This window comes from Eumetopias jubatus, unplaced genomic scaffold, assembly GCF_037043125.1.
Source record: "Eumetopias jubatus isolate StellerSeaLion01/CBP00866 unplaced genomic scaffold, mEumJub1_p1.0 scaffold_4, whole genome shotgun sequence".
Taxonomy (NCBI): Eukaryota; Metazoa; Chordata; class Mammalia; order Carnivora; family Otariidae; genus Eumetopias; species Eumetopias jubatus.
In genome coordinates this window covers 190,366,655-190,387,797 of record NW_028274810.1, presented here as the reverse complement: position 1 = coordinate 190,387,797, position 21,143 = coordinate 190,366,655, and the positions used below count along the sequence as shown (strand labels likewise).

Here is a 21,143-nt window from a genome sequence, read left to right as displayed (position 1 = left end):
ACGGAGCGGGGGGCCGTGTTCTGCCTTCTGCCGCCGCCTGAGTCTCACTCCGAAAATGGTCTGGGAACCGCTGGCAGCGCACGGCCGCAGGCACACGGCAGAATGCTTTCACCCTCAGCAACGGCTGTCCCGGCTGGAGCCAGGATGCTCTCCAGTGTGGTTCCTGCCAGTCAGGGGCTGGTTTTGGGGCCTGCACACGCACACGGGGCAACGGTCCTGGGCCCAGCAACAAGAGCCGAGCCAAGAGGCGTGTCTTCGGCCCCGGGCTCTAGCTCGCTCGGTTGGGCTTTAGGGAGGCCGTTCCCAGAGCTCTCAGCCACAGGACACAGTAGAGCGCGCCCTCTAACCCTGTGACCGGCGGGAGCTTAAGGCACGGTATCTGCCCAGATTTCTGCCTTCCACAGTGGTGCCTGGAACTCAGGGCTCCACACACCCGTGCCTGGGGAAGGCTAGCTTCGTGACCCTAGATCTGATGCGAGCGGTGCCTCTGCGCGAGGCCTTTTCTCTCGCCCTGAGATTCAAGGGAATCGTTTCCTAGGCCCTCACGCAGACACCCTGAAAGGGTTGCCACCCTCCGCAACCGTGATGCTGTCTACAGCACGGTCCCTCTCCAATGCTGGTAGGTAGTGTTCAGTCACTCTACAGCCTGGCTTCTCCGTGTTAGGGCTTAGGTACCTAGGTCTCCAGGCAGGCCCACAGGGGATAGCAGCGTTACCCTCCTCACACAAGAGAGGGGTCGAGAGACAGCCTTCCTTACAAGCCTGTGTCTCGGTCAGAGTCACGTTTAGGTTCCATCACTCATGTTTTCACACAAACACCCCACAGGTGAAGTGGGCGCTCAGGAAGGGCGTTCGTGGCGGAGGCTCGGGGCCTCTAGCTTTTGGTTCCTTGGCGTTAGGCGGATGGCACTTCGGACTAAAAGCAAACAAGGCCAGACGGCCTGGCCTCAGGAAAGAGCTGTTGCGTCCAGAGGCGCCTTGGACCCCTGATTCTTTCTCCCTGCAATTCCGCTGGGACCCACTCCCCAGCTGGGCACCCAAGCACGGTTGAACCGGTGGCCGCGCCCCGTGGAGAGGGGACGGGAGCTACAGCTGTGCTGCTTTCCAGGCTGCTTTCTTCCAAGTCAGGGTTGAGCGGCGAGAGTTCCCGAGCCACGGGGAGCAGTGTGGAGGTAGCAGCTCCGGGTAGCAAGAGCTGAGCCGAGAGGTGCCTTCCGCAAAGGCCTGTTTCTCACCTGGCTTTGGCGCATGGAACGCGTCCCCTGGCTCTCGCGCCAGGACACCGTACTCTGCCTCCTCCCGCAGAGAGGTCGGCGGCAGCTACAGCACGGATTCTCTACACTGTGTTTGCTTCGCGTTCGTCCGCTAGCAATGAGACTTGCATGCCAAAGCGTGGCCGCAGGCCCGGCTTCACGAACGGAGCGGGGGGCCGTGTTCTGCCTTCTGCCGCTGCCTGAGTCTCAGTCCAAAAATGGTGTGGGACTCGCTGGAAGCGCACGGCCGACGGCACACGGCAGAATCCTTCCACCCTCAGCAACGGCTGTCCCGGATGGAGCCAGGATGCTTTCCAGTGTGGTTCCTGCCAGTCAGGTGGTGGTTTTGCGACCTGCACTCGCACAGGGGTCAAGGGTCCTAGGCCCAGGAACAAGAGCCGAGCCAAGAGGCGTGTCTTCGGCCCCGGGCTCTAGCTCGCTTGTTTGGGCTTTAGGGAGGCCGTTCCCAGAGCTCTCAGCCACAGGACACAGTAGAGCGCGCCCTCTACCCCAGTGACCGGCGGGAGATTAAGGCATGGTATCTGCCCAGATTTCTGCCTTCGACGGTGGTGCCTGGAATTCAGGGCTCCACACACCCGTGCCGGGGGAAGGCCAGCTTCGTGACGCTAGAGCTGATGCGAGCGGTGCCTCTGCGCGAAGCCGTTTCTCTCGCCCTCTGATTCAAGGAAATCGTTTCCTAGGCCCTCACGTAGACACACTGAAAGTGTTGCCACCCTCCGCAACTGTGATGCTGTCTACAGCACGGTCCCTCTCCATTGCTGTTAGCTAGTTTTCGGTCACCTTACAGCCTAGCTTCTCCGAGCTAGTGCTTAGTTAGGTACTTAGGTACCTAGCTCTCCAGGCAGGCCCACAGGGGAGAGCAGTTCTAACCTCCTCACACAATAGAGGGGTCGAGACAGCAGCCTTCCTTACAGGCCTGTTTTTCGGTCAGAGTCACATTTAGGTTCCATCGCTCATGCTTGCACACAAACACCCCACAGGTGAAGTGTGCGCTCAGGAAGGGCGTTCGTGGGGTAGGCTCGGGGCCTCCAGCGTTTGGTTCCTTGGCATTAGGCGGATGGCAGTTCGGACTGAACGCACACAGGGCCAGACGGCCTGGCCTCAGGAAAGAGGTGTTCCGTCCAGAGGCGCGTTGGGCCCCTGCTTCTTTCTCCCTTGGAATTCCGCAGGGACCCACTACCCAGCTGGGCACACAAGCACAGTTGAAGAGGTGGCCGCACCCTGTGGACAGGGGACGGGAGCTACAGCTGTGCTGGTTTCCAGTCTGCTTTCTTCCAAGTCAGGCTTGAGCGGCGAGAGTTCCCGAGCCACGGGGAACAGTGTAGAGGTAGCAGCTCCTGGTAGCAAGAGCAGAGCCGTGAGGTGCCTTCCACAACGGCCTGTTTCTCACCTGGCTTTGGCGTATGGAAACTGTTCCCCAGGTTCTCGCGCACGGACATTGTACATTGCCTCCTCTAGCAGAGAGGTCGGCGGCCGCTACAGCACGGATTCTCTACACTGTGTTTGCTTCACGTTCGTCCGCTAGCATGAGACTGGCATGCCAAGGCAGGGCCGCAGGCCTGGCTTCACGAACCAAGCGGGGGGCCGTGTTCTGCCTTCTGCCGCCCCCTGAGTCTCACTCCGAAAAAGGTCTGGGACTTGCTGGCAGCGCACGGCCGCTGGCACACGGCAGTATGCTTCCACCCTCAGCAACGGCTGTCCCGGCTGGAGCCAGGATGCTCTCCAGTGTGGTTCCTGCCAGTCAGGGGCTGGTTTTGCGGCCTGCACTCGCACACGGGGCAACGGTCCTGGGCCCAGCAACAAGAGCCGAGCCAAGAGGCTTGTCTTCGGCCCCGGCCACTTGCTCGCTCGGGTGGCCTTTAGGGAGGCCGTTCCCAGAGCTCTCAGCCACAGGACACAGTAGAGCGCGCCCTCTAACCCAGTGACCGGTGGAAGCTTAAGCCACGGTATCTGCCCAGATTTCTGCGTTCGAAGGAAGAGCCTGGACCTCAGGGCTCCACGCACCCGTGCCGGGGGAAGGCTAGCTTCGTGACACCAGAGCTGGTGCAAGAGGTGCCTCTGCGCGAATCCGTTTCTCTCGCCCTGTGTTTCAGGGCAATAGTTTCCTAGGCACTCACGCGGACACACTGCAAGTGTTGCCACCGTCCGGAACCGTGATGGTGTCTAGAGCACGGTCCCTCTCCACTGCTGTTAGCTACTGTTCGGTCACTCTACAGCCTGGCTTCTCCGTGTTAGTGCTTAGGTACCTAGCTCTCCAGGCAGGCCCACAGAGGAAGCACTTCTAACCTCCTCACACAAGAGAGGGGTCGAGAGACAGCCTTCCTTACAGGCCTGTTTCTCGGTCAGCGTCACGTTTACGTTCCATCGCTCATGCTTTCACTCAAACACCCCACAGGTGAAGTGTGCGCTCAAGAAGGGCGTTCGTGGCGGAGGCTCGGGGCCTCTAACGTTTGGTTCCTTGGCGGTAGGCGGATGACAGTTCGGACTAAACGCACACAGGGCCAGACGGCCTAGCCTCAGGAAAGAGGTGTTGCGTCCAGAGGCGCCTTGGACCCCTGCTATTTTCTCCCTTGAAATTCCGCTGGGATCCACTCCCCGGCTGGGCACACAAGCACGGTTGAACAGGGGACCGCGCCCCATGGAGAGGGGACGGGAGCTACAGCTGTGCTGGTTTCCAGGTTGCTTTCTTCCAAGTCAGGGTTGAGCAGCGAGAGTTCCCGAGCCACGGGGAGCAGTGTAGAGGTACCTGCACCGGGTAGCAGGAGCTGAGCCGATAGGTGCCTTCCGCAACGGCCTGTTTCTCCCCTGGCTTTGGCGCATGGAACCCGTTCCCCAGGCTCTCGCACCCGGACACCGTACACTGCCTCCTCCCGCAGAGTTGTCCGCGGCAGCTACAGCACAAATTCTCTACACTCTGTTTGCTTCGCGTTCGTCCGCTAGCAATGAGACTCTCATGCCAAAGCGGGGCCGCAAGCCCGGCTTCACGAACGGAGCGGGGGGCCGTGTTCTGCCTTCTGCCGCCGCCTGAGTCTCACTCCGAAAATGGTCTGGGAACCGCTGGCAACGCACGGCCGCAGGCACACGGCAGAATGCTTTCACCCTGAGCAACGGCTGTCCCGGCTGGAGCCAGGATGCTCTCCAGTGTGGTTCCTGCCAGTCAGGGGCTGGTTTGGGGGCCTGCACACGCACACGGGGCAAAGGTCCTGGGCCCAGCAACAAGAGCCGAGCCAAGAGGCGTGTCTTCGGCCCCGGGCTCTAGCTCGCTCGGTTGGGCTTTAGGGAGGCCGTTCCCAGAGCTCTCAGCCACAGGACACAGTAGAGCGCGCCCTCTAACCCAGTGGCCGGCGGGAGCTTAAGGCACGGTATCTGCCCAGATTTCTGCCTTCGACGGTGGTGCCTGGAACTCAGGGCTCCACACACCCGTGCCGGGGGAAGGCTAGCTTCGTGACCCTAGAGCTGATGCGAGCGGTGCCTCTGCGCGAAGCCGTTTCTCTCGCCCTGTGATTCAAGGGAATCGTTCCCTAGGCCCTCACGCAGACACACTGAAAGTGTTGCCACCTTCCGCAACCGAGATGCTGTCTACAGCACGGTCCCTCTCCACTGCTGTTAGCTAGTTTCGGTCACATTACACCCTGGCTTCTCCTTGCTAGTGCTTAGTTAGGTACCTAGGTACCTAGGTCGACAGGCAGGCCCACAGGGGATAGCAGTGCTAACCTCCTCACACAATAGAGGGGTCGAGACAGCAGCCTTCCTTACAGGCCTGTGTCTCGGTCAGAGTCACGTTTAGGTTCCATCGCTCATGCTTTCACACAAACACCCCACAGGTGAAGTGTGCGCTCAGGAAGGGCGTTCGTGGCGGAGGCTCGGGGCCTCTAGCCTTTGGTTCCTTGGCGTTAGGCGGATGGCACTTTGGACTAAAAGCACACAGGGACAGACGGCCTGGCCTCAGGAAAGAGCTGTTGCGTCCAGAGGCGCCTTGGACCCCTGCTTCTTTCTCCCTGGAATTCCGCTGGGACCCACTCCGCAGCTGGGCACACAAGCACGGTTGAACCGGTGGCCGCGCCCCGTGGAGAGGGGACGGGAGCTACAGCTGTGCTGGTTTCCAGGCTGCTTTCTTCCAAGTCAGGGTTGAGCGGCGAGAGTTCCCGAGCCACGGGGAGCAGTGTACAGGTACCTGGACCGGGTAGCAGGAGCAGAGCCGATAGGTGCCTTCCGCAACGGCCTGTTTCTCACCTGGCTTTGGCGCATGGAACCCGTTCCCAAGGCTCTCATGCCCGGACACCGTACGCTGCCTCCTCCCGCAGAGAGGTCGGCGACAGCTACAGCACGGATTCTCTACACTGTGTTTGCTTCGCGTTCGTCCGCTAGCAATGAGACTTGCATGCCCAAGTGGGGCCGGAGGCCCGGTTTCACGAACCAAGCGGGGGGCCGTGTTCTGCCTTCTGCCGCCCCCTGAGTCTCACTCCGAAAATGGTCTGGGACTAGCTGGCAGCGCACGGCCGCAGGCACAAGGCAGAATGTTTCCACCCTGAGCAACGGCTGTCCCGGCTGGAGCCAGGACGCTCTCCAGTGTGGTTCCTGACAGTCAGGGGCTGGTTTTGAGGCCTGCACTCGCACACGGGGCAACGGTCCTGGGCCCAGCAACAAGAGCCGAGCCAAGAGGCGTGTCTTCGGCCCCGGGCTCTTGCTCGCTCGGTTGGGCTTTAGGGAGGCCGTTCCCAGAGCTCTCAGCCCCAGTAACAATAGAGCGCGCCCTCTAAGGCAGTGACCGGCGGGAGCTTAAGGCACGGTATCTGCCCAGATTTCTGCCGTCGATGGAGGTGCCTGGAATTCAGGGCTTCACGCACCCGTGCCGGTGGAAGGCTAGCTTCGTGACCCTAGAGCTGATGCGAGCGGTGCCTCTCCGCGAAGCCGTTTCTCTCGCCCTGTGATTCAAGGGAATCTTTTCCTAGGCCCTCACGCAGACACACTGAAAGTGTTGCCACCCTCCGCAACCGTGATGCTGTCTACAGCACGTTCCTTCTCCACTGCTGTTAGCTAGGGTTCGGTCACTCTACAGCCTGGCTTCTCCGTGCTAGGGCTTAGGTACCTGGGTCTCCAGGCAGGCCCACAGGGGATAGCAGTGCTAACCTCCTCACACAAGAGAGGGGTCGAGACAGCAGCCTTCCTTACAGGCCTGTTTGTCGGTCAGAGTCACGTTTAAGTTCTATCGCTCATGCTTTCACACAAACACCCCACAGGTGAAGTGTGCGCTCAGGAAGGGCGTTCGTGGCGAAGGCTCGGGGCCTCTAACGTTTGGTTCCTTGGCGTTAGGCCGATGGCAGTTCGGACTAAACGCACACAGGGCCAGACGGCCTGGCCTCAGGAAAGAGGTGTTGCGTCCAGACGCGCCTTGGACCCCTGCTTCTAATTTAAGTGCCACATTAAAATACTAGAGCAATTCTGAGGAGAAACTAAGAGTAATCAAGGAAAGCTTTTGTGCCTTCCTAAATGAGAGAACTTCCTGTGCTTAGAACTACTTGCGTGTAAGGCCTTGCTGGCATTAGGGCATCTAGAGTCTGAGAGTGGAAGCCAAAGCGGAAATGGCTGACAGAGTCTGGAGAATCAGGAGGAGCAGGTGAAATCTGGACTCTTAAATTTATAAACTATGTTTAAGAACTGACTGGAAAAACAGTTCATAATCTTGGCAGAAAAGAAAATGGTACATTATGTAATTTTATCTGGGCTAGGGACAAAGAGGATCTAACATTTACTTTCACAGAGCACTCGTGAAGTTGTTTTGAACAGTAGTGACTATTGCAAAGAATCTAAGGGATGAAATTTGGGGAAACTTGCCACAAGCTGCCAGGGAAAAGAGTGAAAAGACTCTACTCACACAAAATGGCCCCCATAAAACCAGGTCGGGGGTTTCTGTTTGGGGAGGGGCATGGTTACACGACAATGCTATCTCTTTGGCTGTGTAGGAATTTTTGACCTGAGCTGTGAATTTAGTTCAAAGCCAAAAACTGAAGGGCCGGGATAACCCCCTCTATTTCCCTCCATTCAGAGGAAGACCCGATAAAAAACTTGAGGGGTTTTGTGTCTAGGATAAGAACTTCCACCCTTCACCATTTGAGTTTGCCTTTCAAGAGTCATTATGAAATGGGGCCATTTACATCAAAATCATAGTTCTGATTCTGGTTCTTCCTTTCAGCAAAATGAGGTAGCTTTACATTTAGAGGACTGTGGTAACACATGTAGCATTTGGTGTTTAGGTTTAGATTAATACAGGCTAATGCAATCTTGTAGTTCCAATAAAAGGGTTTTAACCCACTAATATAATAGCCTACATAAGTAACAAACATCAGAAATATAACTAGCGATTTTTGAGTTTAAAAAGTTATTTTAGGGAGGGAGGGGGCTGAGGGAGAGGGACAGGGAATCCAGGCAGACTCCGAGCTCAGCCCGGAGCCCGACCTGGGACTTGATCCCATGACCTGAGCCACCCGAGCTGAAACCAAGAATCGGATGTTCAACCACCTGCACAACTCCGGTGCCCCAGCAATTTCTTTTTTAAGCTATATTTTACAAATCATTTATTGCTTCAAAAAGAGAATGGACACCAAAATGCTTTGCATTTAAAAACTTAACTAATTTGAGTCACTTTTATTTATTATTTTCCAAGTTTTGGCACCCAAACTTGGCAAACATCATGGAGATCTGTACAAACATGCATATACATATATACACTCACATATTTAAGTTTAAAGCCTCAGTTCCTCAAACCTTGTACTCAGGCTCCTGTTAAAAAGAGGGAAAGGGGTGAGAAGAATCAGGGAAAACATGAAAAAAATCCCAGTTGATAACTTCCTTATTGTTACGAATTAAAGCTGGCATTTTAAAGTAAAATCCATCACCTTACTAAAACTTCCACTAAGCTACAGCCTCGGATATTAAATAAACAGCCCCATACACACTTCAATGTGGTTTAATGACAAGATGGCTGAGGATCTGTTTTGTTATTTCAGGTAAAAGTTAATATTTCAGTGGTTAAAATTTCAGGTGTTAAAAACTAACTACAAGCAAGGTCATCATTATACTCTGAAGCTGAATTCTTCTACAGCCGCTTGTCTTTAAATTACTATGCAAATCCAAGACAGTAACATTCAGGCTTTATAATTAAAATACTAATGTTTGGTGACTAAAGAGTAAACATGATTAGTTTACTCTAGGTCGTTTGATTTTATTTTTCTCTGTAGGAGCTTTCCTCTTCTGTGATAATCCAGGCCCAGGTTCCTTATTATTCGGAAGAAATGAAATCGCTTCTGGCAGACAGTAATTTTCTACTTGAGGAGGGGATTCCTATAAAAGGGAAAAACACTGTTCATTTTTCCTTGACTGTGCTTTTGAACCAGAAAAAACTTGAGATTTGTCTTTTAAGGTATGCTACTTAGCACTTATCACATTTAGGGAACAGAACCTGTGTGACAAAATCTCACCTTTTATCAGAAAAATAGATTTATAGCTCAGGTGGAATGGGGCCAGCTCAGATCTTGATAATGGTTTCATTTGTAAAAAGGTATGGTTAAGAAGTGACACCTTATACTTAGTGTCGATTTTTAAAAATATTTAAACATGTGAGGTAGGTGTTTTTTTATTTTACAGATAAGATAAAAAAAGGTTAAATAACATATAACTAGCAGGAGTTAAAGCCAAAATTCATACATTGCCTCTAAAACCCTTAAAATTCTCTTCCTCACAACCATATTCCAACCCAAAACGACCTTTCCCTCATTAAAAGTGTGATAAAAATTTTCTAGCAAGATGGCAGACTGGAAAACATGAAAATGCATCACCATAAAATACTGAGTAAGTGCCTTTTGATTCAACTCTTCCCTGGATGACAACTTCCGACCCAAATATGTTAAAAGCAACTACCCCAAGACACTGGAGAGGAAATGAGATCAGGCAAATACCAAAGGGGTTGACACTGGGTAGGGAGTGAATTTCTCTTCATTTTTGTTTTTGTTGTAAGGAGAAGTCGGTATTATGAGGGCCAAGTCACAACAGAAAACATGTAGTAATGGCCTGAAACCACAGCCACTGGAAAATGAGGTGGGAAATCCCAGGAGGGAGCAGGGGAAGCCTCACACTCGGGTATGAAATCTGCCCAAATCTTTGCCCTCTCACCATGGATGCGCAGAGGCGGCTCAAGTAAGGCTAAAGCTTTGATCCCGCACTCACTGCAAGAGGTGCCTGGTAAGCAAACAGAATGGCATTCCCTAAGGAACGTAACAGAATCTAGTTTTTACAACTTAGACGCATGCAAATTACTCCACATCTGAAGAACATGACCCATTCTCAAGAAAAAACAATCAGAATCCAAAAACCCAATAAAGATCTAAAACTTATATGTATTGAAAATTACAAAATGTTCATGAAGGAAATCAAAGACGACTTAAATATGCTGTATTCATGGACTGAAAGACTGAACATAGTGAAGATGTCAATTCACTTAAATTGATCTGTAGGTTTAATGTGATTCCTATCAAAATCGTAGCAAGATGTTTTCATAGGCATATAGATAAGCTTATTTAAAAACTTAAAAGGTATAGGCCCTAGAAAAGCTAAAAGGATCTTGAAAAAGAAGAGTAAAGAGGAATCGCTACCTAATATCAGATATAAGAAGAAAGATGCTATTGCAGAGGGAAAGACCTAGATCAATAGACCCCCAACATATGCCAAACTGAATTTTGACCAAGGTGTAAAAGCAACTAAGTGGAGGACAGTTCTTTTATGGTGGAGCAATTGGACATTCTGAGTGACCTAAACTTCACACCTTCTGTGAAAACCTCACACCTCATGACATTTATGAAGCACACCAAAGGCATTCACTCTTGACTAGCCATTATGGAACTGCAAATTAAAACCACAATGAGAGATTACTACATACCAACTGAAATGGCTAAAAAAAAGTGACAAATGCCAATAAGGATACAGAAAAACGATCACTTATAACAGTGGTAGGAATGTAAAATATGACCACTCTGGAAACACACTTAGGAATTTATCCCAATGCAATGAAATCTTATTTCCACATAAAATATGTGCAAAAAAATGTTCATAGCAGCTTTAGTCATAATAGCCCCAAAGTAGAAACAACCCAGATGTCCTTCAATAGGCTAATGGTTAAGCTGTAGATCTCAAATGTTCAATAAAAAGTAATAAAATCACTGATACAAGCAACACCTGAATGATTCCGAAGGGAATCTTGCTAAAAAAAAAAGCCGGGGCGCCTGGGTGGCTCAGTCGTTAAGTGTCTGCCTCCGGCTCAGGTCATGATCCTGGAGTCCCGGGATCGAATCCCACATCAGGCTCCCTGCTCAACGGGAGGCCTGCTTCTCTCTCTCCCACTCCCCCTGCTTGTGTTCCTGCTCTCTCTCTGTCAAATAAATAGATGAAATCTTAAAAAAAAAAAAAGCCAATCCGAAAAGATTACACACTATATTGATTCCATTTAAGATTTAAAGACACTGACAACAGATTAGTGGTTGACAGGTGTAAGAGACCGCTGGGAGAAGAGAATGAAGGGAAGGAGGTGGGTGTAGTTAAAAAAAAAAAAGGCAAAATGAATGATTGCTGTAGCGATAGATTGTTCTGTATCTTGACTGTGGTGGCAGACACATGAAGCAGAAGTGGGGAAATTGGGGGCGCCTGGGTGGCTCAGTTGGTTAGGCGACTGCCTTCGGCTCAGGTCATGATCCCAGAGTCCTGGGATCGAGTCCCACATCGGGCTTCCTGCTCAGCAGGGAGTCTGCTTCTCCCTCTGACCCTCTTCCCCCTCGTGCTCTCTCTCATTCTCTCTCTCTCAAATAAATAAAATCTTAAAAAAAAGTGGGGAAATCGGAATAAGTTTGGATTGCATCAGGTCAATATCCTGGCTGTAATACTGTCTTATATTGTTGCAAGATATCATCCCCTGGGGGAAACTATTATTTCTTACAATTGCATGTAAAGCTACCGATTACCTCAAAATAAAAGCAGTCTTGCTCATGACCCCGATGTTGGAAATAGTAGACAATGATACCAAAGCAGCTCTTATCCTTGAAATGAGTGAAATGAAAAAGTAGAAAAATAGAAACCATAAAAAAGAGCTGATTCTAGATATAAAAAAATTTAATATCTAAATAAGAAAATCTCCTGTAAGAGCCTTTAGAATGAAAATAACAGGAAAAAAATCAGTGAAGTAATAAATAGGAATTAGTCAATCAGAAAACACAGAAAGTAAATATGGCCTGAAGGACCTGAGGGAGGGACCTGTGGGACAATATCAAAAGGTACGAGTGATTAAATTCCCATATAGACAGGAAAGAATGGAGAAGTAATTGTCAAAATTTCTCAAGTTTGGTGAAAGAGAGAAATTTACAGATTGAAGAAGCTCTGCAGAAAAAGCAGGATTAATATAAAGAAACTACACCTGGAAGTATCATAAATGGTGAAAATCAAAGATGAAACAGCCAGAAGAAAAAATGAGACACTGCACTGCATACAGGAGAAGAAATCAAATTACCACTGACTTCTCAGAAATAACGGAGGCCAGCAGAAAGTGGAGTCGTTAGTAAAAAACACTATCAACCCTAAATCCTATGCCCTACAAAAAGATCCTTCAGGCATAATGGTAAAATAGACACTCTCAAATAAAAGAAAACTAGAATTGGTCCCATCAGACTTATACTACAAATCAAAGTTTTGGGCTGAAGGAAAACTGATACCAGATAGGATAAATATAAGACTGTATTTTTCCTTTTAATTTCCTCAAAATACATAGGACCGTTTAAGCAAGTTTTGTTTTATGGCAGAACACTGTTCTGTGGAGCTGTAAGAGACAAGGGAAAATATACAAGTCTACAGAAAGTTTGCTGGCCCCTGCTTTACGTTGAAGGACCGGACACTAAATATTTCAGGCTGTGTGGGAGAGATGGTCTCTGTTGCAATTACTCAGCCCAGTGTTGCACTGCAAAAGCAGAAGAGAGAACATGTAAATGAGTGAATGGAGCTGTGTTCCAGTAAAACTTTGTAACACAGGCAGTGGAGAGGGTTTGGCCTGTGGGCTACAGTTTATTGGCCCCTGGTTTAAAGGATAGGGGAAGTAAAGGAACCTATATGAGTGTAAGATTTCTACATTCCATGTGAAGTGGCACAATATCATTTTAGCTAGACTATAAAAAGTTAAGTATATTATAATCCATAGAGCAAAACACACCCTGCCTCCAACAAAAAAGGCAAGAAAGAAAGAACACAGGAACAAAGACAAATTGAAAACTGCAAAAAAAAAAAAAAAAACCCTAAATCCAATCATATCAATAATTACACGATGGACTAAACAGTCTAAAGAATAAAAAAAACCCAACGATACCCTTTTTAAAAGAAAGCCATTTCAAATATAAAGGAAAATTCCATTTACAATTGCATCAAGAATAAAATAGGGACAAATTTAATCAAGGAGATAAAAGACTTGTACATTGAAAACTAGACAACATTGGGGCGCCTCGGTGGCTCAGTCTTAAGCGTCTACCTTCGGCTCAGGTCCTGGGATTGAGCCTTGCATTGGGCTGCCTGCTCGGCGGGAAGCCTGCTTCTCCCTCTCCCACTCCCCCTGCTTGTGTTCCTGTTCTTGCTATTTCTCTCTCTGTCAAATAAATAAAATCTTAAAAAAAAGAAAACTAGGCAACACTGATGAAATAGAAGATGACACAAATAAATGGAAAGATATTCCATGCTCATGGACTGGAAAAATTAACACTATTAAAATGTCCACACTACCCAAAGCAACCCACAGATTCAATGCAATCCCTATCAAAATTTCAATGGCATTTTTTCTAGAAATAGAACTAACAATCCTAAAGTTTGTATGGAATCACAAAGACTCCAAATAGCCAAAGCAATCTTTTTTTTTTTTTAAGAGTTATTTATTTTTTGACAGAGAGACACAGCGAGAGAGGGAACACAAGCAGAGGGAGCGGGAAAGGGAGAAGCAGGCTTCCCGTGGAGCAGGGAGCCTGATGCGGGGCTCGATCCCAGGACCCTGGGATCATGACCTGAGCCGAAGGCAGACGCTTAATGACTGAGCCACTCAGGCGCCCCTAGCCAAAGCAATCTTGAGAAAGGAGAACAAAGCTGGAGGCATCATGCTCCCTGATTTTAAACTGTATTACAAAACTATGGTAACCAAACAGTATGGTACTACCACATACACAGACACACAGATCAAGAGAACAGAACAGAAAACCCTGAAATAAACCCAGGCATACTCGATCAATTACAAAGGAGCCAAGAACATACAAAAGGAAAAGGACAGTTTCTTCAATAAATGGTGTTGGAAAAACTAGACAGCTACATGCAAAAGACTGAAACAGGACCACTATCTTATACCATACACAAAAATAAACTCAAAATGGATTAAAGATTCGGATGAAAGACATGAAACTATAAAACTAAAAGAAAATATACGTCATGAGCTCTCTGACATTGGTCTTGGTAAAAATTTTTTGGATTTCACACCAAAATGAAAAGAAACACAAGCAAAAATTAACATGTGGGGAGACATCAAATTAAAAAGCTCATGCATAGTAAAGGACACCATCAGCAAAAGGAAAGGCAACCTAAGAAAGGGAGAAAATATTTGCAAATCATCTATCGGATAGGGGTTAATATCCCAAACCATGTGATTAAAAAATGGGCAGAGATCTGAATAGACATTTCCCCAAAGACACAGATGGTCAACAGGTATACGAAAAGGTGCTCAACGTCACTAATCATCAAAGAAACGCAAATCAAAATCATAACAAGATATTACCTAACACATGTTGGAATAGCTGTTATCAAAAAGACAAGTGTTGATGAGGATATGGAGAAACGAGAACTCTTGTGTACTTCTGGTGGGAATGTAAACTGATGCAGCCATTATTTTTTTTTCCTCAAAAAATTAAAAATATAACTACCTTAAGAGTACACTTAGTTCGATGAGCACTGAGCAATTGTTGAATCATTATATTGCACACCTGAAACTAATAACACTGTGTTAAATACAATCTTAAAAAAAAGGAACTACCTTATGATTCAACAGTTCCAACCTCTATGTATTTATCCAAAAGAAATAAAAACATTAATTCAAAAAGATATCTGCTCTCCTATGTTCACTGCAGCATTATTTACCATAGCTAAGATATGAAAACCTGAGTGTCCACTGACAGATGGATAAAGAAAATTCACACACACACACACAATGGATTAATCAGCCATAAAAAAATATTTCAGCCAAGGAAACCCTGCCAACTGCAGCAACATGGATGGACCTTGATGGCATGATGCAAAGTGAAATAAGTCAGAAAAAGACAAATACTAGATGATTTCACTTACAAGTGGAACCTAATATAAAAAACGGGTGCCTGGGTGGCTCAGTCAGTTAAGCATCTGCCTTCGGCTCAGGTCATGATCCCAGGATCCTGGGATTGACTGCCGCATCGGGCTCCCTGCTCAGTAAGGAGCCTGCTTCTCCCTCTTGCACTCCCCCTGCTCGTGTGCTCTCTGTCAAATAAATAAATAAAATCTTAAAAAAATAAAAAAATAAAAAAAAACCCAAATGAGATAGATACAAAGAACTGACTGGGGGTTGCTAGATGCAGGGTGTGAGGGCTGGGGGAAATGGGTAAGGGTGAACAAGAGGTACAAACTTACAGTTATAAAATAAGCCCTGAGGATGTAATATACAACATGGTGACTGTAGTTGTTAATATTGTATGGTATATTTGAAAGTTGGAAGAGACTCAATCTTGGGAGTTCTTATCATAAGAAAGAAAATCTCATTATGTATGGTGATAATTTTGCATATATAGTCATGAATACATACAACTCTTATGCTGAACATCTGAAATTAATGTCATATGTCATTGTATCTCAAAAAAAAAAAAAAGGTGGCCAGATTCTTCCTTCAGGCAGACTGGAAGATTCCTCTTTGGAGCAATTGAAACAATTCAAGAAGTATATGCAAGTATGAACCCAGACGACAGTCCCCAACAATTAGACCACAAAGACTATTGCATCCGGATCAAAACTGCCAAGACCCAACTGTGTGCTCAGTACTTCCAATCAGCTTAGACAAAGACCCAAACAAAGAGGAAAATGCAGTTTAGTGGATAGAGAATATACCGAAATAAGTTAAAAAAAAATCAATAAATCCTCTGAGATCCAGTAGAAGGTATTACATCTATGAAGCAAAAAAGATATTAAAAAATTAAAATGTAAATTCAAAAAACTTTTAAAAAGGTCCTGATTATTAAAAACATGATCGCAAAATGAAGAGCTGATAAAAGGAGAAGACTGAACTGAGGGAACCTCTCAAAAAGTGAAGATTATAAAAATAGTGGTGAAATAAGAAGATCCAATATACAAGTAGCAGAAGTACTAGAGAGAACAGAAAGTGGAGGGAAAAAAAATCATCATTGAAATAATTCAAGATTTCCCAGAACTGAAAGACACAAGTTACCAAACCAGAAGAGGCCTACCATGTGCAGTATAATAAAAAGAGACCCTCATGATAGCCTATCATTTTGAAATTTCAGAAAACTAGGGACAAAAAGAGCTTCCTACTAGATTAGTTACATATAACAGATTATGAATCAAAATGGCTTTAACTACTCAACAGCAACACTAGAAGCAAGGAGATAAGCAATCAAAAGTCTAAGGAGAAAATAGGTTCCAACCTAGAATTTGATGCCCATCTAAACGATAAAAGAAATGCAATCACAGAAAAAAAGAATTTTCACACAAAGAAAATCTCAGTTTATCTCCCATGTGCTTTCTCAAGAAGTTACTATAAGAACACCTTCAACCAGATGAGAGCAGATCAGGATGACATGGGATATAGAAACAGGAGATCCAACAGAGAAGAGAAAGGATGATGAATGGAGATCCTGGGATGACACCAGTTTGTAGAAGTAGACGGTGACCATCCAGATTGGAACAGTATGGCTAAGGACATGTTGAAGGCTTTCATCACCAAGATCCCTGCAGCCACTGCACCCAGCTTTTTAATTAATGCTCCCCCCCGCCCCCCCCTCAGCATTTAACCTGAGGTCAGAACACTGGGGTGGGCCTATCTCAAGAGCCTTACTTGTGCTTGGCTTATCTTGACCATGAACTTGAACATGAAGTCACTACTCTCCCTTCCCTAGTCTACTGCTTTGCCCCCACAGAAGTATTCTGTTTTCTCTACTTCTGAGAGCTAGGTAGGAAATAATGAGCTCAGATGTAGAAATACAGAGCAGCCCACTCCCCCCACTGCATTCCTCCAGAAATCTAGTGTCTGACACACAATACAACCCTGAGAAAAGCAGGGAACAAAAAAACTTGAGTTTTTAAAAAAAGTGATTTAGGTGTTTCTAGGAGTTAGTATTGGCTTACCAATTCCAATCAGTACATCCCACCGCTTTATGACAAAGGTTTTATTGTTTATGTTTTAGCCATTCTTTCTATATATCCTGAGCAACTCCCAAACACAAACAGTAAAAATTACACAGCAGGCTAAGTTTTGGCTTCCCCTTATTTCTATACCATTATGTTTGAAATCCTTTGGAGTGAGACATTTATTATCATGTATCCTACCTTGCTGATTCCTGATGGCATTTTAGGTGTTCTGGCATCAGAAAGATTTTTCTTTGCTCATTCAAATCAAAACTTAGGCTATTTGTGAACAGCAATATTCCAACATTATAGAGGGCACTTTTAAAACTTTTAGAGGTACTTAGATTTTTTTTAATTTTTTTTTAAGATTTTATTTATTTGAGAGAGAGAAGGAGATAAAGAGAGAGAGAGCATGAGACGGGGGAGGGTCAGAGGGAGAAGCAGACTCCCTGCTGAGCAGGGAGCCCGATGTGGGACTCGATCCCGGGACTCCAGGATCATGACCTGAGCCGAAGGCAGTCACTTAACCATCTGAGCCACCCAGGCGCCCAGAGGTACTTAGATTTTTATACCTGCTTCATTTAACTCCAAGCTAAATGTTTACATATGTACTCATTATTATAGAAAGTAGAATGAAACTGAATGAAATGAAAGCGAACTGGAGCCAAACATGCTATTAATAAACAAGCCAAGGGTTTTGCTGTGTGGTCACATCCCTATATATATAAGCCTATCTCTGGTGATGAGGAGATCAAGGACAAAATCTTACAAACCTGCATCAGATAATCAGCAATGTACTCTGTTTTCAAGCAGTACACATTTTGGGTGGCAGCTTCTGCTATATTAACCCCTGAGTCATCTGGTTTCAGTTTATTGAAGTCAGAAAAGAGATGTGTGGCTTCTTTAAATAAAGGTACAGAATGACCAGGTAGTACCTAAAGAAAAAATAAGAAATAAGAAGCTATCAGTTTCCCAGAGTAGTTCAACTGTATCATCTGTACTTAAGGATTGTCATCTCACCAAGTACCGAAAATTAAGAACTGATCATAGCAACCTTGTTTGAAAAATAATTTGTGTAAAAAATTCTGTAAATTGACTGAATACAAACCTTTGCTCCTCCTGACTGAAGAAGGCGTTTGAATCCTGCTTCTCGGGATTGGTCAACATATAAGATAACTTTCCACCCACTAAATGCCCCCTACAAATGAAAATATAATCAGTGTTGAAATTATTTGGGAAATAAATGCAAATAATACATTATTTTATCTGTAAATTTAGTTTTATGTCAACAAATAATCTTATAACCTTTACCAAGTGCCACAGTGGTAATTGTCTCTGGTCAGAATATTCTGAAAACACACAACCATGGTGTTTGGCACACAGTAGGTCATCAATAAATACTTGAAGAATGAAGGAAAATGTTTTAATGAATAACATGAAAACAAAGCAACTTGACTTTTGTTTAGCCTTTTCTTGTATTTTTTCTTATAATTAATCCAGGGTAGAACTTAATGCACAACTTCTCAAATTAGATGAAGCCCTCCTTATATTTCTCTTGAAAATGTTTGTGAATTAGAAATATAAAACATTTCACTAGGGAATAACAACAAAAGCCAGTGGAATTACTCTAAAAGAAGGGAATTAAGGCTAACAAGGGCTTGGACACAGGAGAGAACTCAGAATACATCGCACAAGATTATTTAAAACTTGGGTTTCTAACCTTTATGTGAGCCATGGACCCCTTTGACAGTCCAGTGAAACCTATGGATCTGTTCTCTAAATAATTCTTTTAAAGAAACAGCTTTATTGAAATGTAATTTCTGTGCTATATTAATAATGTTTTAAAATACTGGTTTTAACATAAAGTGTAAAGGATTACAAAAAAACCCATTTTATTAAAAATAAAATATTTACAAATTTGTGACAGATGTGCTTCTATATTAATGAATTAAATAAATAGTGGTGGCTGGATAGATTATTATAATTTTGAAGTATAAAGACAGATGGTAGCTACACTTGTGGTGAGCATAATGAATTGTTGTCAAATCTGTTACATACCTGAAACTAATGTAACACTGTGCATCAACTATATTTCAATGAAAAAAAATTGAACATAAGCAGTATCTCAAGATACTTGGAATTATAATGCAAAGCAAAGATATCTTATTTCTGTTGGGGTAAAATCACAAGTACTATTAATAGTGCTGTGATTTTTACCTAGACTTCTATAATAAAAGGAAATGTTTTCAATTGGAGGTTAGTAAAAATAAGGATGTATTCCCTGCCCCATCCAAAGTGTATAAACAGCCTTCCTGAATGTGATCTACAACTCCTTTGGGAGAGTCTGTGGATCCCATGTTAAGAACCCTTGAAGGTAGATGCTGAAGAGTCTTTGGAAGAAATACAGTATGGGTCACATTTTACACATATATTTAAATTATTTTTATGTCTTTTTACTTTTAAAAAAAAAAGACTTATGGGAGTGCCTGGGTGGCTCAGTCGTTAGGCATCTGCCTTCGGCTCAGCTCATGATCTCAGTGTCCTGGGATCGAGCCCCGCATTGGGCTCCCTGCTCAGCGGGGAGTCTGCTTCTCCCTCCCACTCCCCCTGCTTGTGTTCCCTCTCTGGCTGTGTCTCTCTCTGTCAAATAAACAAAATCTTAAAAAAATAATAATAATAAAAGATTTATGTATTTAAGAGACAGTATGTGCACTAGTGTGCACATGCACAGTGGGGAGAGAGGCAGAGGAAGAGGGAGAGAATCTCCAGCAAACTCCAGGCTGAGCGAGGAGTCCGATGGCAGGGCTTGATCTCATCACCCTAAGATCATGACCTGAGTTAAAATCAAGAATTGGATGCCTAACTGCCTGAGCCACCCAGGCACCCCATTTACACATATATTTTTAATAGAGCCATCAACATTATATATATCTTCCTTGTAATCATAATTAAAATTAGGAATTAACATTAAGCCCAATTTAGAATGCCCAAACTAAGTATATCAACAAAGCATAAAAGACAAGTAGAATTATTATTTTGTTAATAAGCATATTCTCTTAAAATTAAAATCTGTAATAGTCATGACACTGAATGCCGTTCATATCACCATATATATGTTAATACCTCAACGATGCCTGATTCTTGTCTTTGCTGGAGTTTTTTCCTCCATCTCATTGCTGCAAGTGCTAGTCTTCGTTGCTGAACATTGATTCCAGTCAAAACATCGAGTATGGAACTACTTCCCCATTCATAGTCTTCTTCCTAGACAATTAGTAGAATAAACTTTGGATCTGGTCCTACAATATGTCCTCAAGGAGTCCACGATCATTTAAGAGTTAAAAGCTATACATTCAGTTGTTATAAATACAGAGCACTAAATAAGCATCAGTTTATGAACATAGAGGAAAGAAATGTACATTAATTTGGCTTCATAGGAGGGTCAAGTATATCTGGCTTTTAATTAGAAATCAGAAAAATACTGCATACGTTTCTAAGAAATACAGGTAACTACACCTTAGTAATTGGTAATATATAGATTATTGGGCTTCATCCATTTTAAGATGAACTTCACAGAAGGACATGTTCTCAGTGGAGGTATGTGTTAACACCTTGATTACCTGTCCAAAGAAATCATATCCCTAAGGGATCTTGATTGAAAACTTCAAAAACTACATGATAGATATTACTGTGATGGTTAGTTAGGGACCAAAATATTTCAGACAATATTTAAAAAAAAAATGTTCTTTTTTAAAAAGATTTTGTCAGAGGGAGAGCGAGCTGAGTGTGAGCATGAGCAGGGGGGAGGGGCTGAGGGAGAAGCACGCTCCCCACCGAACAAGGAGCCAATGCGGGACTTGATCCCGGTACCCTGCGATCATGACCTGAACCAAAGGCAGATGCTTAACTGACTGAGCCACCCACACGTCCCCAAACAATTTAATATTTAATGGGCTGGCAGTAAGGATAAAAAGTTTACAATGAAGTAATCCTGAAGTTTTCTAATGTTATTCCAAAGAGGGGGAAAAAAAAGCCCAGATTAAAATTAAATAAAACTCATATAACTGAGAATCTGGGTCTGTGATCTCTAAATTTTTTTGCTCTGTTAATCTGGACCTTGTAAAATTGGTATAATCTAATTGGTCATATTTGGTTATTTCAATTATATGAATGGTTAGTGTAGATACCAGAATCAATTAGGACAATTACTTTTAACGAAAAATGATTCTTCATGTTAGTTTGAATACATACCAGCACGAAGTGTCCAGCAGTCCGGCATGCTTCCACGTAGGAGCGATGAAGCACCCATTTCCCAGCTGCCACTGAGGCTAAATACTTCTCGTTTCGAAGTGGATGTCCCACAACAATGTGTGTACAATTGGGATCAAAGCACTGTTTCTCTATTACTAATCCACCTAAAGTAGAGAAAAAT

The 21,143-nt window shown here is 45.0% G+C and overlaps 1 long non-coding RNA gene across 1 annotated transcript; it reads right to left on the bottom strand.

Annotated features, from left to right (window-relative positions):
- Positions 1-8,309: 8,309 nt before the first annotated feature.
- LOC148164640 (uncharacterized) lies at positions 8,310-21,026 on the bottom strand. Its single transcript, XR_015768128.1, has 5 exons — positions 20,963-21,026; positions 19,838-19,975; positions 17,823-17,912; positions 17,488-17,649; positions 8,310-8,614 (listed from the first exon to the last, which is right to left on the bottom strand). It is a non-coding gene; the product is annotated as an uncharacterized LOC148164640 (long non-coding RNA).
- Positions 21,027-21,143: the final 117 nt, after the last annotated feature.